Genomic DNA, 22,245 nt, shown 5'->3' on the forward strand with positions numbered 1-22,245 from the left:
TAAGGAATGTCCAGTGAAGAGGTTGGGAGTATCAGGGTCTTTGTTGATGATGAAATAGGATTCCTGAGGTCACAGAGGAAAAGTTTAGGAGGAAAGTGGGGACAGAAGCTGAATCAAGAAGAGGATGAGAGTTCATGGAGGATATAACCCCTTGAAAGGGCTTCCCTCTTGGGCACACATCAATGATATCAAGAATCATATCATATCAGGGATCATCATATCAGGGATGGCAGGTTTGGCAGCTACACGGATGCAAAAGAATTAATGGGTCAGGGCTCTCAGGATTCAGCTTTGTCCTGGGTATGTGACACCTCCGAGTCCAGGGTCTCAGAGTAATCTGGGTCTTGGCTCCAGGGAAAGTCCCAGAGGGGGAGGGCTGCTGGCCTGCAGCTCTGGATGGTGGGGGATGGTGTGGCCCTTGAGAGGCATGCAGGCCTGTGGCTGGGTGATACTCAATATCCCAACTTCACTCTCTCATATTCTGCATTATTTCAATGCCTCTCAGTCTAGTCATTTTAGGACTCAGTTTTGTCTCTAAACTTAGAGCCCAGGGGAAAGCATTCAGTAAGCTTAGAGCACCAGGAGTTGTTTTGGGAAAGGCAGATTTCCTGATTCATCAAAGCATTAACTGATTACAACCCAAGGAATATTAAAAGGTACTTCTTCAAGGAAAGATACAGTGTTTAGAGTAATTTCCTGGAACATTTTCTTTCATTAAAGAGGGGGGGCGGAATTTAAAAGGACTCTGATACCCTGCAAATTGATTTTTTTCTTAAATGTGAATGGCAATCCACTGAGCCTCAGGTTGGGTTATTTATGTATTATAGTTATTTTCACTCTCCATGGTGAGGTTTTTGTTGTTGTTGTTGTTTGTTTAAAAGGTACAGGTCACATTTTAGCTTCTGTCCAGTTCATTACACACAAACAATTTAGTGTTCTTTAGGATACCTTTGAGCCCTTGAAATGCCATATGTTGAAGGGGCACCATCCTTATGTTCTCCTTGGCAGCAGATTTTGTTATGAACATCTTGTTGGTAGACCCCTTTGTTAAAAAAAGAAACAACAGGGTCCAAAATGGAGTCATTTATGCTAAGGCTATGTCACCAAACCAATACTTAATACCTAACTTAATTGCAGTTTCAGCCTCTCCCGGGAATGTAACCTTGAGTCAGTCAAGCTGAAATTTTCTGGTCAGCAGTAGTGAGGTAATCTGCCTGATAGGTCCCTTCCATCCCCTAAAGAAAGATGAGGTAATCTGCCTTTTCTTTATCCCTGCCTCTACAAAAGCCTTCCATTTTTGTGCAGCTCCTCGGAGCTCCTTTCTGTTTGCTAGATGGGATGCTGCCTGATTCACGAATAAAGTGAACTTGATTTTTAAATTTACTCAGTTGAATGTTGTTTTTTAACACCGTGAGGAATAAGGTTTTAAAAAACCTTAGTGGGGCTTTGAAGTAAAGTATAAAGGTCTTCTCTCTAAGTCTGTTCTACTCCTTTCCTCTTGCATTATTAATTCAACCATAAGTTGCATGCTTTTAATGAAGTGTTACCTTCTTGCGAACTTAAGCTTCAGTGCAGCATCTGGTGACACGGGGATCATTTTACAGCAGGTTCAAAGCATCGGTTGACACAAGGGTCGGTAAATGGCATTGTTTATATCTTAAATGAATCCAATACTCACAGCAAACCAGGTGGCTTGGAGTTTGGTTGTATCGGGTGCCCAGTGTCATGATGCAAACGACCATGCTTACATGACCTTCTGCGTGGCATGGGAACACTGATGACGTTATGGTTAAGATACAGAAAACACAGCGAGCATGGGAGAGGTGCTGCTAAGTGGTCAGTTTCCTCATTCACTGATACGTTTGTCATTGATTCTTTACATCCCCACATGACTGATTCAATCTATTTGAAAAAATTAAGTGTAATTATCATACCTTAGGTTCTGCCTTTTTTTTTTTTTAAAGATTTTATTTATTTATTTGACAGAGAAAGACACAGCGAGAGAGGGATCACAAGCAGGGGGAGTGGGAGAGGGAGAAGCAGGCTCCCTGTGGAGCAGGGAGCCCGATGCGGGACTCGATCCAGGGACTCTAGGATCATGACCTGAGCCGAAGGCAGTCACTTAACCAACTGAGCCACCAGGCGCCCCCCCCCCCCTTTTTTTAAAAGGAGAGTTAGTCTAGGGTAGGCAGTGGTTAGCTGTTGGCTGCTGTTGAAGTCAGTTGGCTCCGAGCTTTTCTAGCATTTTTTCATCTGTGCTGCCATCTAGAGAGGAGAATTAGAAACACACAAAGGTAAACTGGAAGTCCCAAGATGGAGTCTGGGAAAATGGATTCTGTGTATTAATTTGTAGAAAACTGTAAGAAACATCAGTGAGATTTGGGGGTGACAATTTTATGTTTTTTCCTCTCTCTCTCCCTGTCCCTCCCACATACAAAACAAGACTTGGATATCTGTTTATTGTTTTTTATGACAACATTCCAGGTATTGCTAGGGAACCATTTCCTGGATTCAAACTGACTTCTTACGTAAGTAAAATTCAATTGTATTAACTTTCTAGTACCTCCAGACTGGTGTCCATAGTTAAAATATTGCTGAAAATGCTCATATTCTCAGTCCTGCAGGATTTGGAGATGAAATGCCAGGGTGTGTGTGTGTGTGTGTGTGTGTGTGTGTGTGTGTGTGTGTGAATTAACAAGGTAAAGAGGTCCTTTGAATGCAGTGGGGAAGTTTCCTGAAGTCAGTGTGTTCCACAGAAACTACTAGTTCTGTTTATAGGTGAAATATTGGTCAAATAAATTTGGGGGAATGCTAGGTAAACAATTTTAAACACTTTTCTTTATTACAGGCAGGACTTCTGATAGGTTTTAATTTACCAATGTACACTGAACTTTCAAGAGAGGAAAATGCTGGGCAAAACTTCCCAAACTTATTTGACCTTGAAACCCTGGGCTATTCATAGGACTGGTTTTGTGTGGGGCAAACTTTAGGTAAATTTACAACAGGGAAAGGAAGTTGGCCTGCTGCATGCACACCATGTGCAAACATACCAGTTATCCCCTGATCTGTCTTATTCCTTCTGTGTTTAATATTTCTGAAGTTTTGCTTTGGTTTGAGTAGAGATTGGGGAATTTAAATATTTTTTTCCTAGCAGAAATATTATGGGAGTAAGATTTGTTTGATAATTGCTACTTCCAGGTAAAACAAAGTAAGTTTACCTATAACTTAGGGTAGATTTTCTCTCGCAGCTTGTATGTCAAATAGCCCATAATAAGATATGGTCTCCTTAGCCACATTAAGTGTGCTCTCACCCTATGCAAGGTACCATTTGATGGAGAGAAGAGGGAAAGCTGAGTAAATAGGATTCCTGCCTTTATCAAGCCATTACATAGGTGGAGTCATAAGGTTAGATACAATTTACTAAAAGATCCCTTATAAACAAGGGTCATACCAGATTTATTCATAACTGAAATAACAGGGCTTTGTTTCCCCCATGGAAGAAAATGGCCTTAAAGAAATACTGTTGTGGAAGCATCCGTTGTTTGAGGCTTTCGCTTTATTATTGTTTTTGTTAAATTAAAATGTCAGTGGCCATGAGAATATTTCTGTATTAATTCTGAAAAATGACATTCTTGGTGAAACTAAGTGAACAATATTAATGCTTCTCTTTCAATAATTTTCCTGCACTTTAGGAAAGGAAATATATAATTCATGCTTTTGACTTAAGAAGTAATATCTCTGTTTAGGTATTAATAAGGATAATGATAAATTATCATCTCTCACAAGGGACATATATTACTTTCATTTTGTAGAGGCAACTGGGGCTCAGAAAAGAGAGTCAGTTTGTCTAATCACTTGTAAATTGTGGGGTTGAGGTTCAATTCTAGTCCTGTTTGCCCCAAGTCCTATGGTCCCTTAGGGTGGGGCAGAGTAATTTTAGAAAATGTTTACATACCCCCTGATTTCTATAACCTAAAAATATGACTTGCCAAACTGAAGTGAGAAAAACAGTTTTCCTGGGAGTTAGAGAATTATACACATACGTACACATATACGACACCGTAGGCTTTATGAGAGTAGAAACCAACGAACCATGTCTGTTCTCTTTACATACTAAACACAGTGCTTAGTACCTGCTTGGCTTGTAGGTCCTCAATAAAGATTTACTCAATGAAGTACACACACATGATAACGTTTGGGATTGGGTGGTGGGTACACATGAACACCTTCAATATCCTATTGTCATTTTTTTGCAAAAGAATTCACAGTCATGAATCTGTAAAGTCGTCTCTCTTCATGAAATGGTCTGAACCTGGTCAAGGGCAGTATCCACATTTGTAAATGTATTTTCCAATCAAATCTCAATAATTAATTAATCACATTGTGAGTCAATTTGTGGGATGACTAAGAACCTTCCCCGGCATAGTTGTATGGTCATTCTCTAACAAATTCAGTCCCTGGAAATGGATAAAATTAGTAGGCTTGAAAGAAAACTAGATTTGAAGGCAAAGACTAAATATTTTTTATACTTGTATTCTTGGTGCCCTGCTATATAATAGGTGCATAGCACATGTTGAAAAAGAAGGAAGAAAGCAAGCAAGTGGGGGGCCGGGGGTGGATGTTTTAGCCTTGGTTCAGCCATATAAACTTGGCCCCTCATTTCTCCTTTTCGTTCCTCAGTTTGCTCACCTAGTTGATCACTAAGGCTCCTCTCGATTCTTTCTTGGTATAAACAAGACCATGTTTCTTCCGGTCCACTAGGGGGTGCTGTGGTACCAGTGCAGTGGCCACCATCTTCCGGTTCATCCAATTCTGGTAATTTTTTTCCCTGGATTTACTCCCCTGAGAAACAGTCCTTACTTTTAACTTTGCAACTCACATTTATACTACAAAGTATATGATTTAATTCAGTAATAGAGGCTGGACAAACCTGGGAAGAATTTAGCTTAATGACTCATTTAGCTCAGTAGGGAAATTAGAATCGTAGAGTGATTTGCATATAAAATAATGAGATGTTAAGATTTTGCTTGGGCCAAAAGAAGGGCCTTGAAACTCTTAAAAGAAAATAAAATGGAACAAATTCTAGTTACCCAAACAGCAACAACAAAAAGACATAAATTTAAGAAGTGTGCCAAATCTAAGTGAAGACAGCTATACCAGGAGTATAAAAGAAGGCTTAAGAAAATAGAGATATACCATGTTCTTGGATAAGAAGATTCAAGATTGTAAAAATTTTAAATTATTTCTCAAATGTATTCATAAATATAGTACAATTCCAATTAAATTCCAATGGGATATTCTTGGAAACATGATGAAAGAGTTCGGAAAGTCACTGAGAAATATTAAGCTGAGAAGAGCCAAGAAAAGTTTTTAACCGTTTGAGCGGGAAGGGGTGAGCTATCAGATGTTTAAAAATATTATACAATGGCTGCAATTAAAACAGTGTCATAGTGATAACAAAATAAACAGACCAATAAAACAGAAGAGCAAGTCCAGAAATAAACCCAAGTATGTGGCTGTGTGTGTGTGTGTGTGTGCGCACGCCTGTGTGTGTGTCCATGTGTGCTGGCTACCTAGCATCCCAACACTTTTCCCAGTATGGAAACTGAAAAAGGGCAGATCGTCACTCTTCTAGACAGCAAGGGCATCAGCATAGAGCTGAGGTTTGTCCAGTGGGATTCTGAGACTCAATCCAGAAGGAGTGATACACAAAGGTGCAGGGACTAGCAAGTTATTTACAGGGATGGTAGTGACCTCAATAACCCAGGAGAAGAAAATGTTCGATGGTGGCAGTGTCACTGAAAACATTCTGCTTAACCTCTTCCTATAACGGCTCTTGGCCAAGTTCTGGCAGCATTCTAACCGGACTGTTCCTACAGAGGTTCTTGGCTTAGTTTTCTGTTGCCAGCCTCTTTTGGCTCCTATCTGTTTTCTGAGCCTGGTTTTTAACTTTCCCACAGATTTTGTGAGCCCTTGGTAGCCTTCCAACAAATTCCATTCTGTTTAAGCTACCTAGAGTTGATCACTAATGCTTGCAACTATGAATCCTGGCTTGTACAGAAACTGGTGATGGGGAGTTGGTTTCAAACAACAGACTCTTAACAAAATGATGAGCCTAGTTATCCAGACTTGTTATGTTTGAAGATAATAAAAACCCAATTAATATTCAGAGATGGGATGCTGGAAGCCCATAGCTTGTTATGGTTAAAGAAAGTAATGCCTGTGAACATTAGGACTAAGGTGGGCATTGAAGACAAGACCGTGGAGGACCTAATTGTTGTTACCATAGAACAGCATGAAGGATATGAGGAATTCAAGAGCTGTGTGCTGGAGTTAGCGGTTTCAATTGAAGAGATTAACAAATGGAATCTCTAGATTCTCATTTTATTTAATATTTTATTTTTATTTTTATTTTTTTGCGAGAGAGAGAATGAGAGAGAGCATGAGAGGGGGGAGGGTCAGAGGGAGAAGCAGACTCCCTGCCGAGCAGGGAGCCCGATGCGGGACTCGATCCCGGGACTCCAGGATCGTGACCTGAGCCGAAGGCAGTCGCTTAACCAACTGAGCCACTCAGGCGCCCTCTAGATTCTCATTTTAAAACATGAGCTGAAACCCAAGCTGGAATTTGTTAAAAGAAACTCTTATCGCCCTAGGACTGAGATAGCTATAACTCAATACTTGTTCTATCTGATTGCTTACAAATCAGTCGAATTCACCTCCTTAACCGGGGTCTTACATGAACATATGCTAAGGTGCTGATCCAAAAAGTTACAGCCTCAAAATTAAAATACCACGTAGAAGAGAATTTGAAGAACTTAGATAACCCCCTCACCCCCAAACGTGATGGAGCCCCCCTTGCCAGCTGAAGCAGTATCTCCGTTTGCTTATGAGGCTGTTCCTCCTTTGTCTGATGATACTGAAGCACCCTAGTTTGAGGGAGTTACCTTATAAGAGGAAGCCAGTTCACTAAGGCCCTACTCTTACTCTGCGTATCTCCAGATCTTTAGAGTTAAATTCTGGTATGTTTCAAGAGGCCTATTACAAAGGGAAATTCAGGAAGAGATGGCTCAAGCACCAAAGGAATTGAAGAGTTTTGCTAACTAATCTGTAGAGTGTGGGTTAGAATAGATTTTAAGAATGCTGCATGAAGAAGAGGAGGATACAATTGTATCCTGGGCTGATTTACAATTAGGGTTTACAAGAGATTCTGGATTAACTGTTCTAGCTTGCGAAGCTGGGGATAATTCTGTTTGTTCTGCTGAAGGTTGACTGAAATCTGGACATAACAGTGACTCAGGTAAAATGAAGTTAAGATGCAAATCTCTTCAACAAAATGTAAAAGAACAAATTAAAAAATTTCAAGAGTGGAATGATGGAGTGGATTTATCATTTCTGACCCAACCACTCACCTCAACTATGTCTTTCAATAAGGTCCAGAGCCATTCTTCCCAAAAGCCTTTATAGAATATGTGTGGCTGTGATTCTAAAGTGAGGGAAAAAGCGTTGTACCTGAACCCTTTACCAATAGGAAGAGGCACTATTTTTGAAGACCTCTTTGGATTTTTAGAGGCTGGCTACTGGGTCCCACTGTAACAACTAACCCTGGGACACCAAGTGATTGCAATCGCAATTGCTCATCATGATCCTGGTGTTATCTGAGACTTCTAGCCCAAGTTGAAAAGGTAAACATAGAACCAGGCTTGGACAGGTTTTGAAGGCAGGTAAATCTAATGAGAAAGTTGCCTATATTCTCTTGTTGCTTATCATGTCAGACTGCTGTCCCTTACACATATGGCTTCACAGGGGTATTCACATGACCAATTAGGTGGAAAAAACTAAAACCCTGGTTTACAAATGTTTCTTACTGGCCTGAAGGGCATTGTTCTAGCATTTACAGCTCACTCAGAGACCAGAAGGACAAAGGAAAAGGATAATCCTCACAATGGGCAGAACTTGAACTAATAATATACCTCATTGTTCAATTTGCCTGGAATCAGCAGTGTCTAACAATTTGATCTGGTAACCTGACCAGCAACTTGGGAGGGGTAAGACTGGTGACAAGGAAGTTTGAGAAAAAGGTATGTGATAGGACCTTTAGGAACGGGCCAGGAGATGTGAATATGATTTCTGTACTATTGAAAAGAGAAGTAGAGGTGATCAAATTCCCTGGTTATAATATCTAACATTTTAGTTAGCTTTGGAGCATATACCGGAGATTAATAACTAAAACAAACTTGATCCAGCAGCAGTTGAATAGGGTAGGGTGTGTGTGAGTGTGTGTGGCAAAGATCTCACCTAACTCCTCTTCACTCTTCCCTTATAAGCCCTTAGGCTCCTCAGAGTATGGTTTGAAAGCTGCTAAATCTAGTCCATCCTCCTTATATATATTTTTAATTTTTATTTTTTAAAAAATTTTATTTATTTATTTGACAGAGGGGGTGGGGAGGGAGAACGTGCACATGCAGGGGGAGAGGGAGAGGGAGAAGCAGACTCTCCACTGAGCAGGGACCCCAATGCAGGGCTCGATTCCAGGACCCTGGGATCACGACCTGAGCCGAAGGCAGACACTTAACTGACTGAGCCACTCAGGCACCCGCCATCTTCCTTTAGAGATGAGAAAATGTCGAAAGAATGGACTTGACCTGTCTCAGGCCAAACGCTAGTGGCATAGCCAGGATGAAACTCAGGTCAGCCTCTCAAGTTAGTGCCCTCCCCAGAAGAGCATATTACTTCTGTAATTGGGAATAAGTCCCACTTAATGGCAGCCCCATTCTTCCCCATTATTTAATTCATAACTTATCATGACAGAAAAGTACCGCCATTTTCCATTCTTCAAAACATGGAAAACAGAACGGCAGGGGTAGAGACCAGGATAAAAAAGATTAAATATTTGAATGCATATTTGTAATCTCTGTCATATAACATTTTCCTCTCAGGCTTGGAATGGCCTTCCAGGTATAAGTGTCTAAGACTGTGCTAAGCATGTTGTAGTCATCATGTCATTTAAAGGGAAGGCAGATTAATTCTTTGAAAGATGTTGTGTCCAGTTCTAACTTCTCTTATCTAAGGCTGTATTGTCCAATATGATAGCCACTAGCTACATGAGGCTACTGAACACTTGCAATTTGGCTAGTCTGAATTGAGATATGCTGTAAGTGTAAAACACACACCAGATTTTGAAGACTTAGTATGCAAAAATAATGTAACATATTTCATTAGTTGTTAAAAAATATTGATTGTATGCTAAAATGACAACATTTTGGAAAAAATTGGTTAGATAATATATTAAAATTTCACACGGTTCTTTTAATTTTTTTGTTAATGTGTCCACTAGAAAATTTAAAATTACGTATGTTGTTTGCTTTAATTTCTCTTGATCAGTGTTAATATAAGGAAATCAAACCAAACCAAGTGGAATTTGGCCAAAGTTCCCAGTAGTTCACTAGAGTTGACAGAATTCTAAAGATGTCAATTACTTAAGTCTATGAGCTGCTGAGCTTTTACTTTTGACAAAATTGCCATTCACAAATTGGAATTTTTGCACTTTTTCAGAAAATATCAGCATGGCAGTGAGCAAACCGGGACAGTATCTAGTTCTGTTTTTAAAACAGAATGAATTACATTGTTGGCATTTGATACTTTTGCTTTAGAAATCAGGTAGACAAGAGCTCTTTAGTTCCTCAGGGAAGGTATAGCGACAATGTTCCTTCTGGTTAATTGCTTTGAACATAGAAATATTTATACTGAAAATCTGAGCCTCATATCACTTTATTATATTCTTTCCAATTTTATTTCACTATAAAATTTTAATTTCTCTACCTGTAACCATGAGCACAAAGTAGGCAATGAGTTGATGGTATTCTTTATGATGTGTGATATACAAAATTTTAGGCTATAATTATTCTTTTAATTATATTCACTAAATAAAACCAACAAGTAAATAGCATATACTATTTTTGATACATTACATATAAAATATATAAAATATATTATATTATACTAACACACACCAGCATGACAAAACTACAGTTAATGCCTTCCTTATCAGAGACCTAAATTTCCAGAACTTAATGATTTCCTTGGCCTCCTACCTGGAGGAATTCCAATAAAGTACAAAAAACCTGTCAAGATATAATCATATTATGGCTGTCTTTGAAATGAGAAATTCTGTGAGTGCTACAGGGGGACAGAACAATCTTACTTGCTAAAATGGACCATAAAGGTCAGGGTGATACTCAGATTAGTCTTCTCAAATCTGTTCCTCTACCTTCTCCTGTGTTGATGGTATCTCCATCTATTCACAGTCCTTCTGTATGTCCTCACTTTCATTCCTTGTATCCAAGTGGTCATTAAGTAGTGCTAAGTCTATCTCTGAAATTTCTCTTGAATTCTTCCCTTTTCAAACCAGGTGAATCCCTTATCAACTCGGCCTCATACACCTGGAATAGCCTTTACATGATTAGATTTCCAGAATAAGGACCTATGAAACTATTTTCCCATTTTTAAAAAAGATTTTATTTATTTAACACAGAGAGAGAGCCCACACTCAGGGGGAGCTGCAGAGGGAGAGGGAGAAGCAGGCTCCCTGCTGAGCAGGGAGCCCAATGCAGGGCTTAATCCCAGGACCCTGGGATCATGACCTGAGCCGAAGGCAGACGTTTAACCAACTGAGCCACCCAGGCACCCCTGTTTTCCCATTTTAAATGAAGTTCCACAGTGTCACCAGAATATCCTAAAGATCCAAATAGATCACTTCCTAGCTTGAAAACTTTCCAATTAGATCCCTACTACCTACAAGATAAAGTCCAAAGTCCTTAGCATGACATTTAAAGCTCTGTATGTTTTTTTTTTTTTTAAGATTTTATTTATTTATTTGAGACAGAGAGAATGAGAGAGAGAGAGCACATGAGAGGGGGGAGGGCCAGAGGCAGAAGCAGGCTCCCTGCCGAGCAGGGAGCCCGATGCGTGACTCGATCCGGGGACTCCAGGATCATGACCTGAGCCGAAGGCAGTCGCTTAACCAACTGAGCCACCCAGGCGCCCCTAGGCTCTGTATGTTTTAATCTCAGCCTCCTTTTCCAGACTTATGTCCTGCCTTTCCACCACATCCCAGTCTAAGAAAATCTAAGTTTAAAAAAATCACATAATAAAAAATCCATTAACATTCTGAATTTTTTTATTGATAATATGTGGGGGAACTGAGAGGATTTATATGTGGTATAATAAAGCTGACATTACTCAAATATAAATCCATTATATATGGAAGATTAATCTATGTATTTCCTTTTGTCAAAGAAGTGGGAATTCTTTTGCTAGCAAGTGACAGCAATCTAATTTGAATTAGCCTTGACAAAAATGAGAAATAATTGGCTTATGGATGCCAAGGAAGCATTATAAAACCAACCTAAGAGATGGGCAGGGCTGCAATTGGCCTCAGGAACAACAGCAGGAACTCCACTGCCATTAAAATTCCTTTCCACAGTTGTCTTGGCTCTTCTCTGCATGTCAGCTTCATCTGCTCTCCCTGCAGGATTTCCCCACAAAGCAGAAAACGTGGACAACAATAGCCCTTTGGGTCAGTGTCTTTTAACAACCATATAAATGACTCTCTTTCTTGATTCCAGGTTGAAAAATCCATAGGAAAGCTTCTGATTGTACTGGCTGAGGCCAGGTACCTACCCACGGACCCACCAAGTCTGACCAGGGGAGTGGGGTCATATAAGCAAGAAAAGTTCTGCTCATAGCCGTGTGGCTGGTTGTGGGGCAGGGGGATACCAGTTCTTAGGAAAGAGCTTTTGGAGGGCGCCTGGGTGGCTCAGTTGGTTAAGGAAAGAACTTTTGGGGAAGGCAATATCACTGACATCCACTATGGTAATTCTTAAGTAATTTTAGTAGAATTAAATCAAAACAGCTGAAAATTGTATAACTAATTATATTTAACTTCAATTATAATTACTAATTGATTCAGGCCTGTAGGTGGCTCCACTATTTGCAGGCCTGCTTGCCTATAGGTTTGTGCTCCTAACTTGCTTATTCTAAGATTTTCTATTTGTTTTAAGGTATCTAGTCATAGTGGTTCCAGATATTGTTAATTATATTTCCTAATAGTTATAGCTTGTGTTTCTGCTTTGTTGCTTATTTTATTGGCCAGAACTTCCAGAATCACATAAAAGAATCATTTGTATAATTGTAAAATTTTCAGGTATATGTTTAAATAAAGCCTAATAGGGTAAGGAAGCAGGAAAAGGGCATCTCAACTGAGTGATGTATAGGTTCCTGTTGGAGCTAGAAGGGAACTCAGATACAACATACCAAGGCTTGTAACAAACCAGGATGCAGCATATGCCATTCCCAGTTTTTAAAGTATTGGAACAATTCTATATGTGTTGGTGAACTTTGCTCCCCTGAGATATTACCCCTCTTCTATCTCTCTGCAATCCAACAACTAAAGATTATATCATGACATAGTAGGGGGCTGATTGGTTCCAACTGGTTGCTTAATATTTTGAGTATCAGTGGTATTAAAACAAAGTGATATTAAACACATTGTATCATTTGACCCCTGGTGGAATATACCCTCAGTACCAAAAACCCCCCACAAAACAACAACAAAAAACCACCACAATAAAAAAAGAACCTGCAAAAAATTTTTCAAATTATCTTTTTTAAAAAAAGATTTATTTATTTATTTATTGAGAGAGAGAGAGAGAGAGAGAGAGAATGAGGGAGAGAGGTAGAGGGAGATGGAGAGGGAATCTCAAGCGGACTCCACGCTGAGTGTGAAGTCTAACTTGGGGCGCGATCCCACAACCCTGAGATCATGAGCTGAGCCAAAATCAAGAGTCAGACACTTAACTGACTGAACCACCCAGGCGCCCCTCAAATTATCTTTAATGACTAAATAATCTGTAAAAATTCTGAAAGTATTAAAGTATTCTAAAAGGAGGGACCAAGATTTTCAGCAAAAAGAAAGGAATACAACTATAAAATCAAAGAAGCGAAACTCTGTATTCCTAAATTTGAATAGAAAATATCAGTATGAACTCATAATAGATTTTCCTATTTCTGTTCACTGAAAAGGCCTAGAGGCAGTGAACAATCCATAGAATAAATACTTTTACTGCCCAGACTGTAGTCCCTAGGGATTCTTAGAGAAATGTCTGATTAGAGATCTGGGGCAAGAAATGTATGAGGCTGGATATCTTGTCATACAAAAAGTGAAGAAGCGGGCGCCTGGGTGGCTCAGTTGGTTAAGCGACTGCCTTCGGCTCAGGTCATGGTCCTGGAGTCCCGGGATCGAGTCCTGCATCGGGCTCCCTGCTCGGCGGGGAGTCTGCTTCTCCCTCTGACCCTCCTCCCTCTCATGCTCTCTGTGTCTCATTCTGTCTGTCTCAAATAAATAAATAAAATCTTAAAAAAAAAAAAAGTGAAGAAGCTATCAAAGACTACTACATGTCAAAAGGACTCTGGAGCCAACTCGAGGAGGTTCCTATAATCTGAGCATCAATAAGAATAACTGCAATTGATCAAACATATTAAATATGTTAAAATCCTGAGATCATAATGATATTTTAAAAATAGTTGTATCAGTCACCTTTAGAGGATGATAATGAACCAACTCATTATTCTGGTAAAATAAAAAATAAAATAAATAAAAATGGTAAATAAAAGGAAAGAATCAAGTATTTAACCTGTCTTTCTTTTATGAGCTATATCTCATGGCAATTAACTAGTTGAGGTCAGGCAAATTGTAGAAATAGATATTACAGAAATAGTCTAGCTAATAAATGAAGAAGAGAAGGTATAATTAGAATATTACCAATTGCAACCCCCCCCCCATGGAAATAATGGAGCTAGGCAATTATCATTAAGGATTGTTAACATAAAAAGAAAGACAATTAGGTATCACTATCTCCTGATGGAAATACTCATTACCTTGTGAAGGGTTTTTGTAAAGAAAAAAAATCAAGCCTGAACCAGATCAAACTCTAGACCTAACTAGAAGTTTATAGGTGATAAAGAGAACAGAGAAACATGTTAATTGAGGAATACAATCAAATCCAGATGTGGGAAACTCTTTAGGATGAATACCCTGTTTCTTCAACAAATACTTTACAAGGGAAACAAAAATGGGGGACATGAGGAAAGCACAGATTAAAAGAGACTTAAAACACATAGCAGCCACAAACAATATGAGGACTTTGCTTGGTTTCTGATGTAAACAAACCAATCAGAAAAAAAAATCAGAAAAATTTAAACGCTAGATATTTATGATATTAAGAAATGACTGCTGGGGCGCCTGGGTGGCTCAGTTGGTTAAGCGACTGCCTTCGGTTCAGGTCATGATCCTGGAGTCCCTGGATCGAGTCCCGCATCGGGCTCCCTGCTGGGCAGGGAGTCTGCTTCTCCCTCTGACCCTCCCCCCTCTCATGCTCTCTCTATCTCATTGTCTCTCTTAAATAAATAAATAAAATCTTTAAAAAAAAAAAAAAGAAATGACTGCTAATATCTTAGATGTGCTAATGGTATCAGGGCTATATTTTTAAAAAGTCTTTCTCTTTAGTGATAAATACTGAAATATTTACAGATCAAATAATATATGTAGACTGTTTCACAAGAATCCAGTGGGCACAGGGGTGGGGAGGAAAGTGGGTGGAGAATAGATGAAGGGAGAAGGGTCATGAGGTGCTGACTATTGTGACTAGGGGACAGGTCACTGGACAAAACTTTCGAGTCTTGTGCAAGGGTGAAATTTTTCATAATAAAACATCAGCAAATAAGTCAAATTTATTTACTATCATCCATGGACATCACATAATTAAATTCCCTAATTTTACAGATGATACAAACTGAAGTCTAGAGAATTCATCAGTGGAAAAAACATCTCCCTTACTCTACTAGCTATGTGACCTGCGGCAAGTTACTTAACTTCTCTAAATCTCAGTTTTGTCATCTGTATAAAGAGGCTAATAAAACTTATCATGGAGGGTTTTGTGAGAATTAAAGGAAATCATACCTGTAAAGAGCCTAGGACAGGGAGCACAGAGTAGGTGCTCATAAGTGGCAGCTGTCACTTACAGCATCTAAGGTCACACAGCTTGTAGGGGCATAGGCAGATCTGGAGCTCACATTCCCTTTCTTTCTTTTTTTCTATTTTATTTATTTACTTTTGCAAGAGAGAGAGTGCATGCGTGCATGCACGAGTGGGGGGTTGCGGGGCAGAGGGGGAAGCAGACTCCCCCCCTGAGTAGGAAGCCCAATGCAGGACTCGATCCCAGGACCCTGTGATCATGACCCCTGCCAAAGGCAGACGCTTAACCAACTGAGCCACCCAGGCATCCAATTTCCTAATTGGTTGTTCTGTTATATTATGTAATTTCTTTTGAGTAACAGACTTTTGGTAAATACTAGTTGAACTGGGAAAAACAAAACAAAACAAAACAAACCCCACCCCAATTGAAATTGGCAATTGACAAGAAGAGGTTTTACCTGAAAAAGATTTATTTTCCCAGATATCATATCATAGTATACCTTTGATAATGGCAAAATTTAGTTTCTCACCTGACAGTCATGGCCTGACAACATCCTTCTGCAAGTCCACACATGATTCCATGTGGGCTGGTTGAAATAAAAGGAAGTTCCTTTAGGAGGCTTTCTATTTTGAAATCTGTGACATAAGGCACCTAACTATAGGTGCCAAGTCACTCTGCTAGAAAGGGGCAAATGGGATTAGAACCTAAATTTCCAGGTCTATGTGTTTGGTTTCAGTGAATGTATCATTTTTAGATGTTTACACATTAGGGGGGATGATTTCCATTGCAAAGCATACAAGGCACAGTATTATCCTTCTTCTAAGAATCAACAATAAGGCATGTTCAATTTATCAGCACATGGGCTATTTCCTTTCCCTTTTTTGAGATATTAGTTTCAGTGGATGCCCCTGGCATTTTAAACTTCTTATCATCAGCTATGAGGAAGAGCCATGGGGCTTTAAACAAACACCATACCCAATGTTATGTATTTATTGGCATTACTTGGTTTGTTCTGTATTTTTATAAGCCTCTTCTTTCTTCTCTTGCACTTCTTTTAGTAATCTTTCATAAGAAAGGCAAAGAGGACAGGATGTCTCCATTCTCTGTACTTCTTTGTGGAAGTGAGGGAGGATATACGATGAAATTGATGAACGGAACTGATCAGACTAAAGGACTTAGCCCCAGTCTTGTCCTATAACAATGGGAAAAAATAAATTTAGTTTAATAAACATCTAACATTGTGTTAGATGCTGAGATACAAAGATGATTCAGACAATATATCAGTTCAGTGTACCTGCCCTCAGAACAGATTTTAGGAGGTTAGGTAGATGGGTATCAAAACAACTGTGAATAAATTAAACCAAACAGAATATAACTGCTAAACATGGGTAAAAAAAAAGCACTTTGGCAAGAGGAGAGTAGTTCTGACAAGAATAGGCAGGCTTTCAGAGAGAATGTGGCACGTGGTTGGGACTTTGACGGACCTTGCTTTCGCTGGCTAGGAATCAGTGTGGCCATTCATTTAACAGCTATTTAACAAGCCCCTTCTTGTGCTGGGCACTGTGATAGATGTGGGGGATAGGGCAGTAAACGAGACCCCCATGGTCTTTGACTTCACGGAGTTTATATTCTGACTAAGGAGACAGTCTTTTTTTTTTTTTTTAAAGATTTTATTTATTTATTTGACAGAGAGAGGCACAGCGAGAGAGGGAACACAAGCAGGGGGAGTGGGAGAGGGAGAAGCAGGCTTCCCACTGAGCAGGGAGCCTGATGCGGGGCTCGATCCCAGGACCCTGAGATCATGACCCGAGCCGAAGGCAGACGCTTAACGACTGAGCCACCCAGGCGCCCCGGAGACAGTCTTTAAAAAACAACTAAGTACAGAATTGCAACTGTAATAATCATTGTGAAGGAGAAGGGCAAGATGCTAGGGGAGCTTCTGACCAGGGCCCTCATGTATTAGGGAAGTTGTCCTTGAAGAAGTGACATTTGAGCCGAACCCTGAAGAAAAAGTAGGGGTGCAGGGGCCAGAGTTAGGGTTGAGGGCAGGGGCAAACAAGGCTGGTGGTAGCACAGTGTGGGTGGCCCACAAACAGTGAGAAGGCTAAGGAGGTGGGTGAGAGCCTCTCTGCGCATGGCCTTGGAGACCCCAGTCATGATTTGGGTCATTAGCCCTGCACACCAGGAAGCAACAAGTTTTTAAAAGGTCGTTCTGAGTGCAGAATGGAGAAAGGATCAAAGTGAGACAAATACAGGTGTGGAAAGGCCAGTCAGCAAGCTATTGAGGTCTGCCTGCCTAGAGTCCAGGCAAAGAAATGAGGGTGACTTGGACTGGGGTGGAGACAGTGAGATGGAGAGAGTCCAGAGGAAAGGTCAGGAGGAGGAGGGCACGATATGAGGAGAGCATGGCTTGATCAGGTCAGACAGTGTATGCGTGTAAGTGGGGACCAGATTTTATATCAACAAGACTGTACTGTTTTTAGTTATACTCTCTTTCTCTTCATGCCAGAATCCCCACACTCCCAAACCTGGCCCCAAGTCAGACCAGAACTTTAAGACTCAGTCATTCTTTTCCTAATCCCCATATACAGAAACTGTGCAAGATTTGGCTTGTGGGGTCACACCCTAGGCTTTCTCACTCCTTTCCTAGAATCTTGTGCTCAACTAACCAGAGACCACAGGCAAGGATGCTAGGAAGATATAAGAGGGAAGAGGGAACTTATAAGCAGCTAGAAAAAAAGAGTAGCTGAGTACATATGGGTTAACTGTACACGCGGAGTTGGAAAAATATGTCGGTTCGAGTTCCCCAGCCTCTCTGTCTTGGGTGGAGATAAAAATCACCCTTTCGAGTGAATGTTAGCTATAACCATGTTTGAGGCTCCTGTCTGCTGAAGCAACACCTAGTACTAGGCTCGGACCTTGCGGTCACTTGGTCAGTATTGGCTGAATGGAAGCATGATTGCAACAAAGTGTAAGGGCTGTCCCAAGATCCTGAGGTCTATATATTCTCAGCACATTTTAGAGTCCCCATCTCCTATCATTTCACTGTAGAAAGGAGAAGGAAATAGGGAACAGATGGGGCTTGCTTACTGCTGTGGAAACAGGAATTTTGTGGCATATGAAGTAAGTTTTGGGCCAGGAGTTCTAGTAATATCTAGGTGACCAAGGCTGCATCTTTACTTTCTTAAAGTAAGGGGATCATATAACAAGGGCTCTAAGTGTAATTTTTAGTCTAATGTAGTATGAAAAGCAAGGCCCCAAAACTCACATAGATTTGGGTGGGGAAAGAAAAGAAAGCAAGCCAGTTATTGGAGGCAACTAGAGAGCTTTCCCCCTTATATTTCAAAATTAAACTGAGACAGTGCTCAAGTGCACATTCCTCTCTCTGGGCTCCTGACTAGGAAGTGATTCCTTTATCTCTTTTTGTTCATACCAGCAGCTATTATTGTCTAAAACAAGTATTCTCACTTCGCTAAAGTCCTCCGTTTCCCAACAACTTTCCTAACAACACAGGAAACCCAACGACCTTGCCAAGGACCTAGGTTCATCTCAGTTTCTTCAGCCACAGCCTCTTAGGGTCCTTACCCAGGGTGGCCAAGCCTCATGCCTCCTTTCCAGGCACTTCAGTCTCTAAGGGCCAAGGGAAAAAAATTTTTTAACCCCTAGCAATAAAGATGGTTTTATAATTTCTAATGAATTCTCTTCTATGTGGGAATGAGAGCAGGTATGGTGAGGCTGGCCAGGGATCTCTATGCTCTTCTGCTCTTGCAAACCGTGGCCTTTATAGCTAGGGGAGCTCACTGGACTTTAGGATACAAGTAACAGGTAACCAAGGCCCTGGCAAGCCTTAACTGTTCCAACAGGGGTTTGGGCAATGGTTGGACCCCCTTGATATGTCAGACGAGGTAGAAATCAAGGGCCAGTGGTAACATATCGAACCTTCTTATTTGAAACACTGATGGCCAAGCATTTCCCTCATTTTTTCTTTTTATCTGAAGAGTCAGCAAGCATAATTTTCATATATTTTATTTATTTATTTTTAAAGATTTTATTTGTCAGAGAGAGAGAGCACAAGCAGAGGGAGCAGCAGGCAGAGGGAGAAGCAGGCTCCCCGCCAAGCAAGGAGCCCAGTGTGGGACTCGATCCTAGGACTCTGGGATCCTGACCTGAGCCAAAGGCAGACACTTAACCAACTGAGCCACCCAGATGTCCCAGCAAGCATAATTTTCAAAGAGAGATTTTTGACAAAAGGGCCTTCAGATAAAAATGTAATTATCGAAAATCAAATTTTCAAAAGGGCCTTTACACACTGTATAATTCTCCTTCTTTGTAATAGATATTCAAGCTGCTACTTTGAAGGGTCCCAATAGATAATAGTCATAGTTTCCTTATTCTATTAGTCAGAAAAAATTGTGAATTCAGGAGATCTTTGGTCATAGGAGGTCAATTCAAGATATCCTGTAACAAGGGTTGACATAGAAACACGAAAAACTCCCGGTAGACACAAATTTAAGAAAACAAAAAGCATTAAGTTGGCTTTTTTTGGGTCACTTTGAAGGATAGGCTGGGGCCTTCTGGAATCTAGTTGAATGGCAATACACCCATTTGCCCTATGTTCTTCCAATAGGGTTTCCATGGCAATTCTGTAGATTTTCTGGTTTGTCAATAGCAACTGCCTTTGACTTGGCAACTAATGTAATTACAATAGACCTGAGATTCTAAAGACATATTCACCCTACTTGGATGAAGTTGTCTTGGGGTCAGAATAGGGTCAGAATAGGGTATTTGGCACCCGATCAGCTTCCACAAAGAATCAACTAGAAACTGTGCTAATATGGCGTCCATTAGCCACATGTGGCTATTTAAATTTAATAAAAATTAAATAAAAACTAAAAACTCAGTTTCTGAATTTCAGGTGCCATATTTCAAGTGCTCAATAACCACATGGAGCTAAATGGCCAACTCATGGGCAGTGCGGTTATAGAGCATTTCCATCATCATTGAAGTTTCGTTGGATAGTACTGATCTAAAAGAACCATTTATTTGTAAATCTATCAATTACTAACTCAATTTGTAATTCATTTAAATTGGGACAACTCCCCAAATTCTTTCAGCCTCACTACAAAAACTGAAAAAAAAGCAATCTCCTCTCCACCTCTTGAAATGGTTCTTTAATAGTATTTCTATGTAGCTCCAAGTCAGGGGGAGGGGGGGGGTGGGTAGAGGGAGAAGTGTCCTTATTAGTGAAGTTTGGGGAATGACACATATTAGACAGAATCCACATTGTTCCTAAGTTTGAAAGACTCATGGACAAAGGCTCTCCATATCTTGTATTAATTTAGGGAACTGCAGATGGTCCTTTTGTCTTGCTTTAAGTATACCTTTTCCACCTACTCATTGATGTATGTTCCTTCAACAGGGAGAAAAACCTTTTTTTAAACAATTACATATAAAGATTTAGTATAAATATCCTTGGGAGAAATACACTAAGCTGTGACTCCTGTTTACGACTTTCCAATAGGTTTTCATTGGAAATGGAAGAGAAAATTCAAAGTTGCTAAATTCCTAGATTGAGGTAGAACTGGTTGAGAAGGATCAGAAGGAAAATGATTTGGAATGGGGATAGATTTTTATGCTCAATTTTTGAAAGCTCAATTTTTGAAAGGTATTTAGGGAATATATAATGACAACTGAATTGACAGAATTTTCAGCTCTAGTTTCCATTTGCTTTTGAAGGTGGGGCCCTCCTAAACCCTCAAGAGATTTACTGATTGCTGTCAGCATGAAAATGGTCAATATTGGTTTAGGGTGGTATCTTAAAGATGCCCTTGACTCTTGGTGACATTACAGAATTTCAGAACAAGGAACTTTGGGTAGCATCTTGTCCATTTCACTAAACCAAGAATTTGCAAATTCTCTTCTTTTAAATTTCAGGGGGCATTTTAAATATCAGAGGATATCACAAAATTTTACCTGAATTTCATTTCTAAGTTGCAAAACCTGGTAGATTAGACTAGACACTTCCTGCCTGTCATCTCTGGTCTCCAGCACATGGCAGAACACCTAATAATGTTTGTGGAACTGCTGAGCTGCAGTCCCCTACTTTAAAGATGAAGAAAATGAAGGCTAGAGAAGGAAAAAGCTTCTCCTAAGGTCACAGAATGAGGTAACAGTAAGACAGCAGTAGGACAAAATCTTCTGTGTGTACTTTCTACTCCACTCTGCTGATTGCTCACAACTGCTTTCTTTCTTCAAATACTTAGGTCTGGAGGCTGGTACAGCATCTCACAGTTTAATGGGTGCAATTTTCGATTCTCTCTTATTTTTGCATTTTTTAATTTATTTCTCGTCCAGCAGTGTTGAAAGCATCAAATGACAGTATTTTTCTTGTACTAAACAAAGGCAGTTTAACATTAAAGAAAAAAAAAATACTAAAAAGGGATACAACAAAATATTACCAGCCTATCTTTGTGGGTGGTGGAATGATAAACTAGTTTTATTTTCTTTCTTATCTTTTTTGGCACATTCTAATTTTTCTACAATGAACATTAATTTAAAAAGTTTTTATTAATTTTTTTCTCATGAATTACTTTATAATCAGAGGAGATCATTATATATATAAAATCTCCTTCTGCCCCTATTTCTACTGTTTGAAAGGATCCTGCCTTCATTTAAATAGAGTGGAACAGTGGGCTTCCATTAAGCAGGGTAAAGGGCACATTAATTATCCAACAGATATTTGGGACAGTCAAGGAGGACTCTCATCTGTGCCATTATTTTCAGCTCAAAGGGAAGACTGTTGTTTGAAATGATTGCTGGTCTTTCAGCTGAAACCAGCTCAGTCTCCTTTTCATTTTACAGCACATGTCTTGGCTTTCTGTAAATGTGCAGCTTTGCTTCATTCTCACCAATCCATTGATTTTAATATTTCATATATGTGTGTGTGTGTGTTTTAAAAGAAAACTCCTTCATTTACCTACATAATTCAGTAAGGAAGTATAAAATATTAACCCTAGGGGTAGACTTTTTACTTCACTTGGCAGGTAAAAGGTAATAACTTCCTGAATATTGCACCTAAACATTTTCCCATGATACATAAAGAGGAGAGTATATTCCTAGGCTTTTGTATATGAGAAATAAAATAAATAAAAAATAAACCTCAGAAACTATTAATGATGTGTGACTGTGTATGTATGAGAGAGAGAAAGAGAGA

Source organism: Mirounga angustirostris, unplaced genomic scaffold, assembly GCF_029215605.1.
Source record: "Mirounga angustirostris isolate CCGP_5_RB_7025 unplaced genomic scaffold, mMirAng1.0.hap1 SCAF_3, whole genome shotgun sequence".
Classification (NCBI taxonomy): Eukaryota; Metazoa; Chordata; class Mammalia; order Carnivora; family Phocidae; genus Mirounga; species Mirounga angustirostris.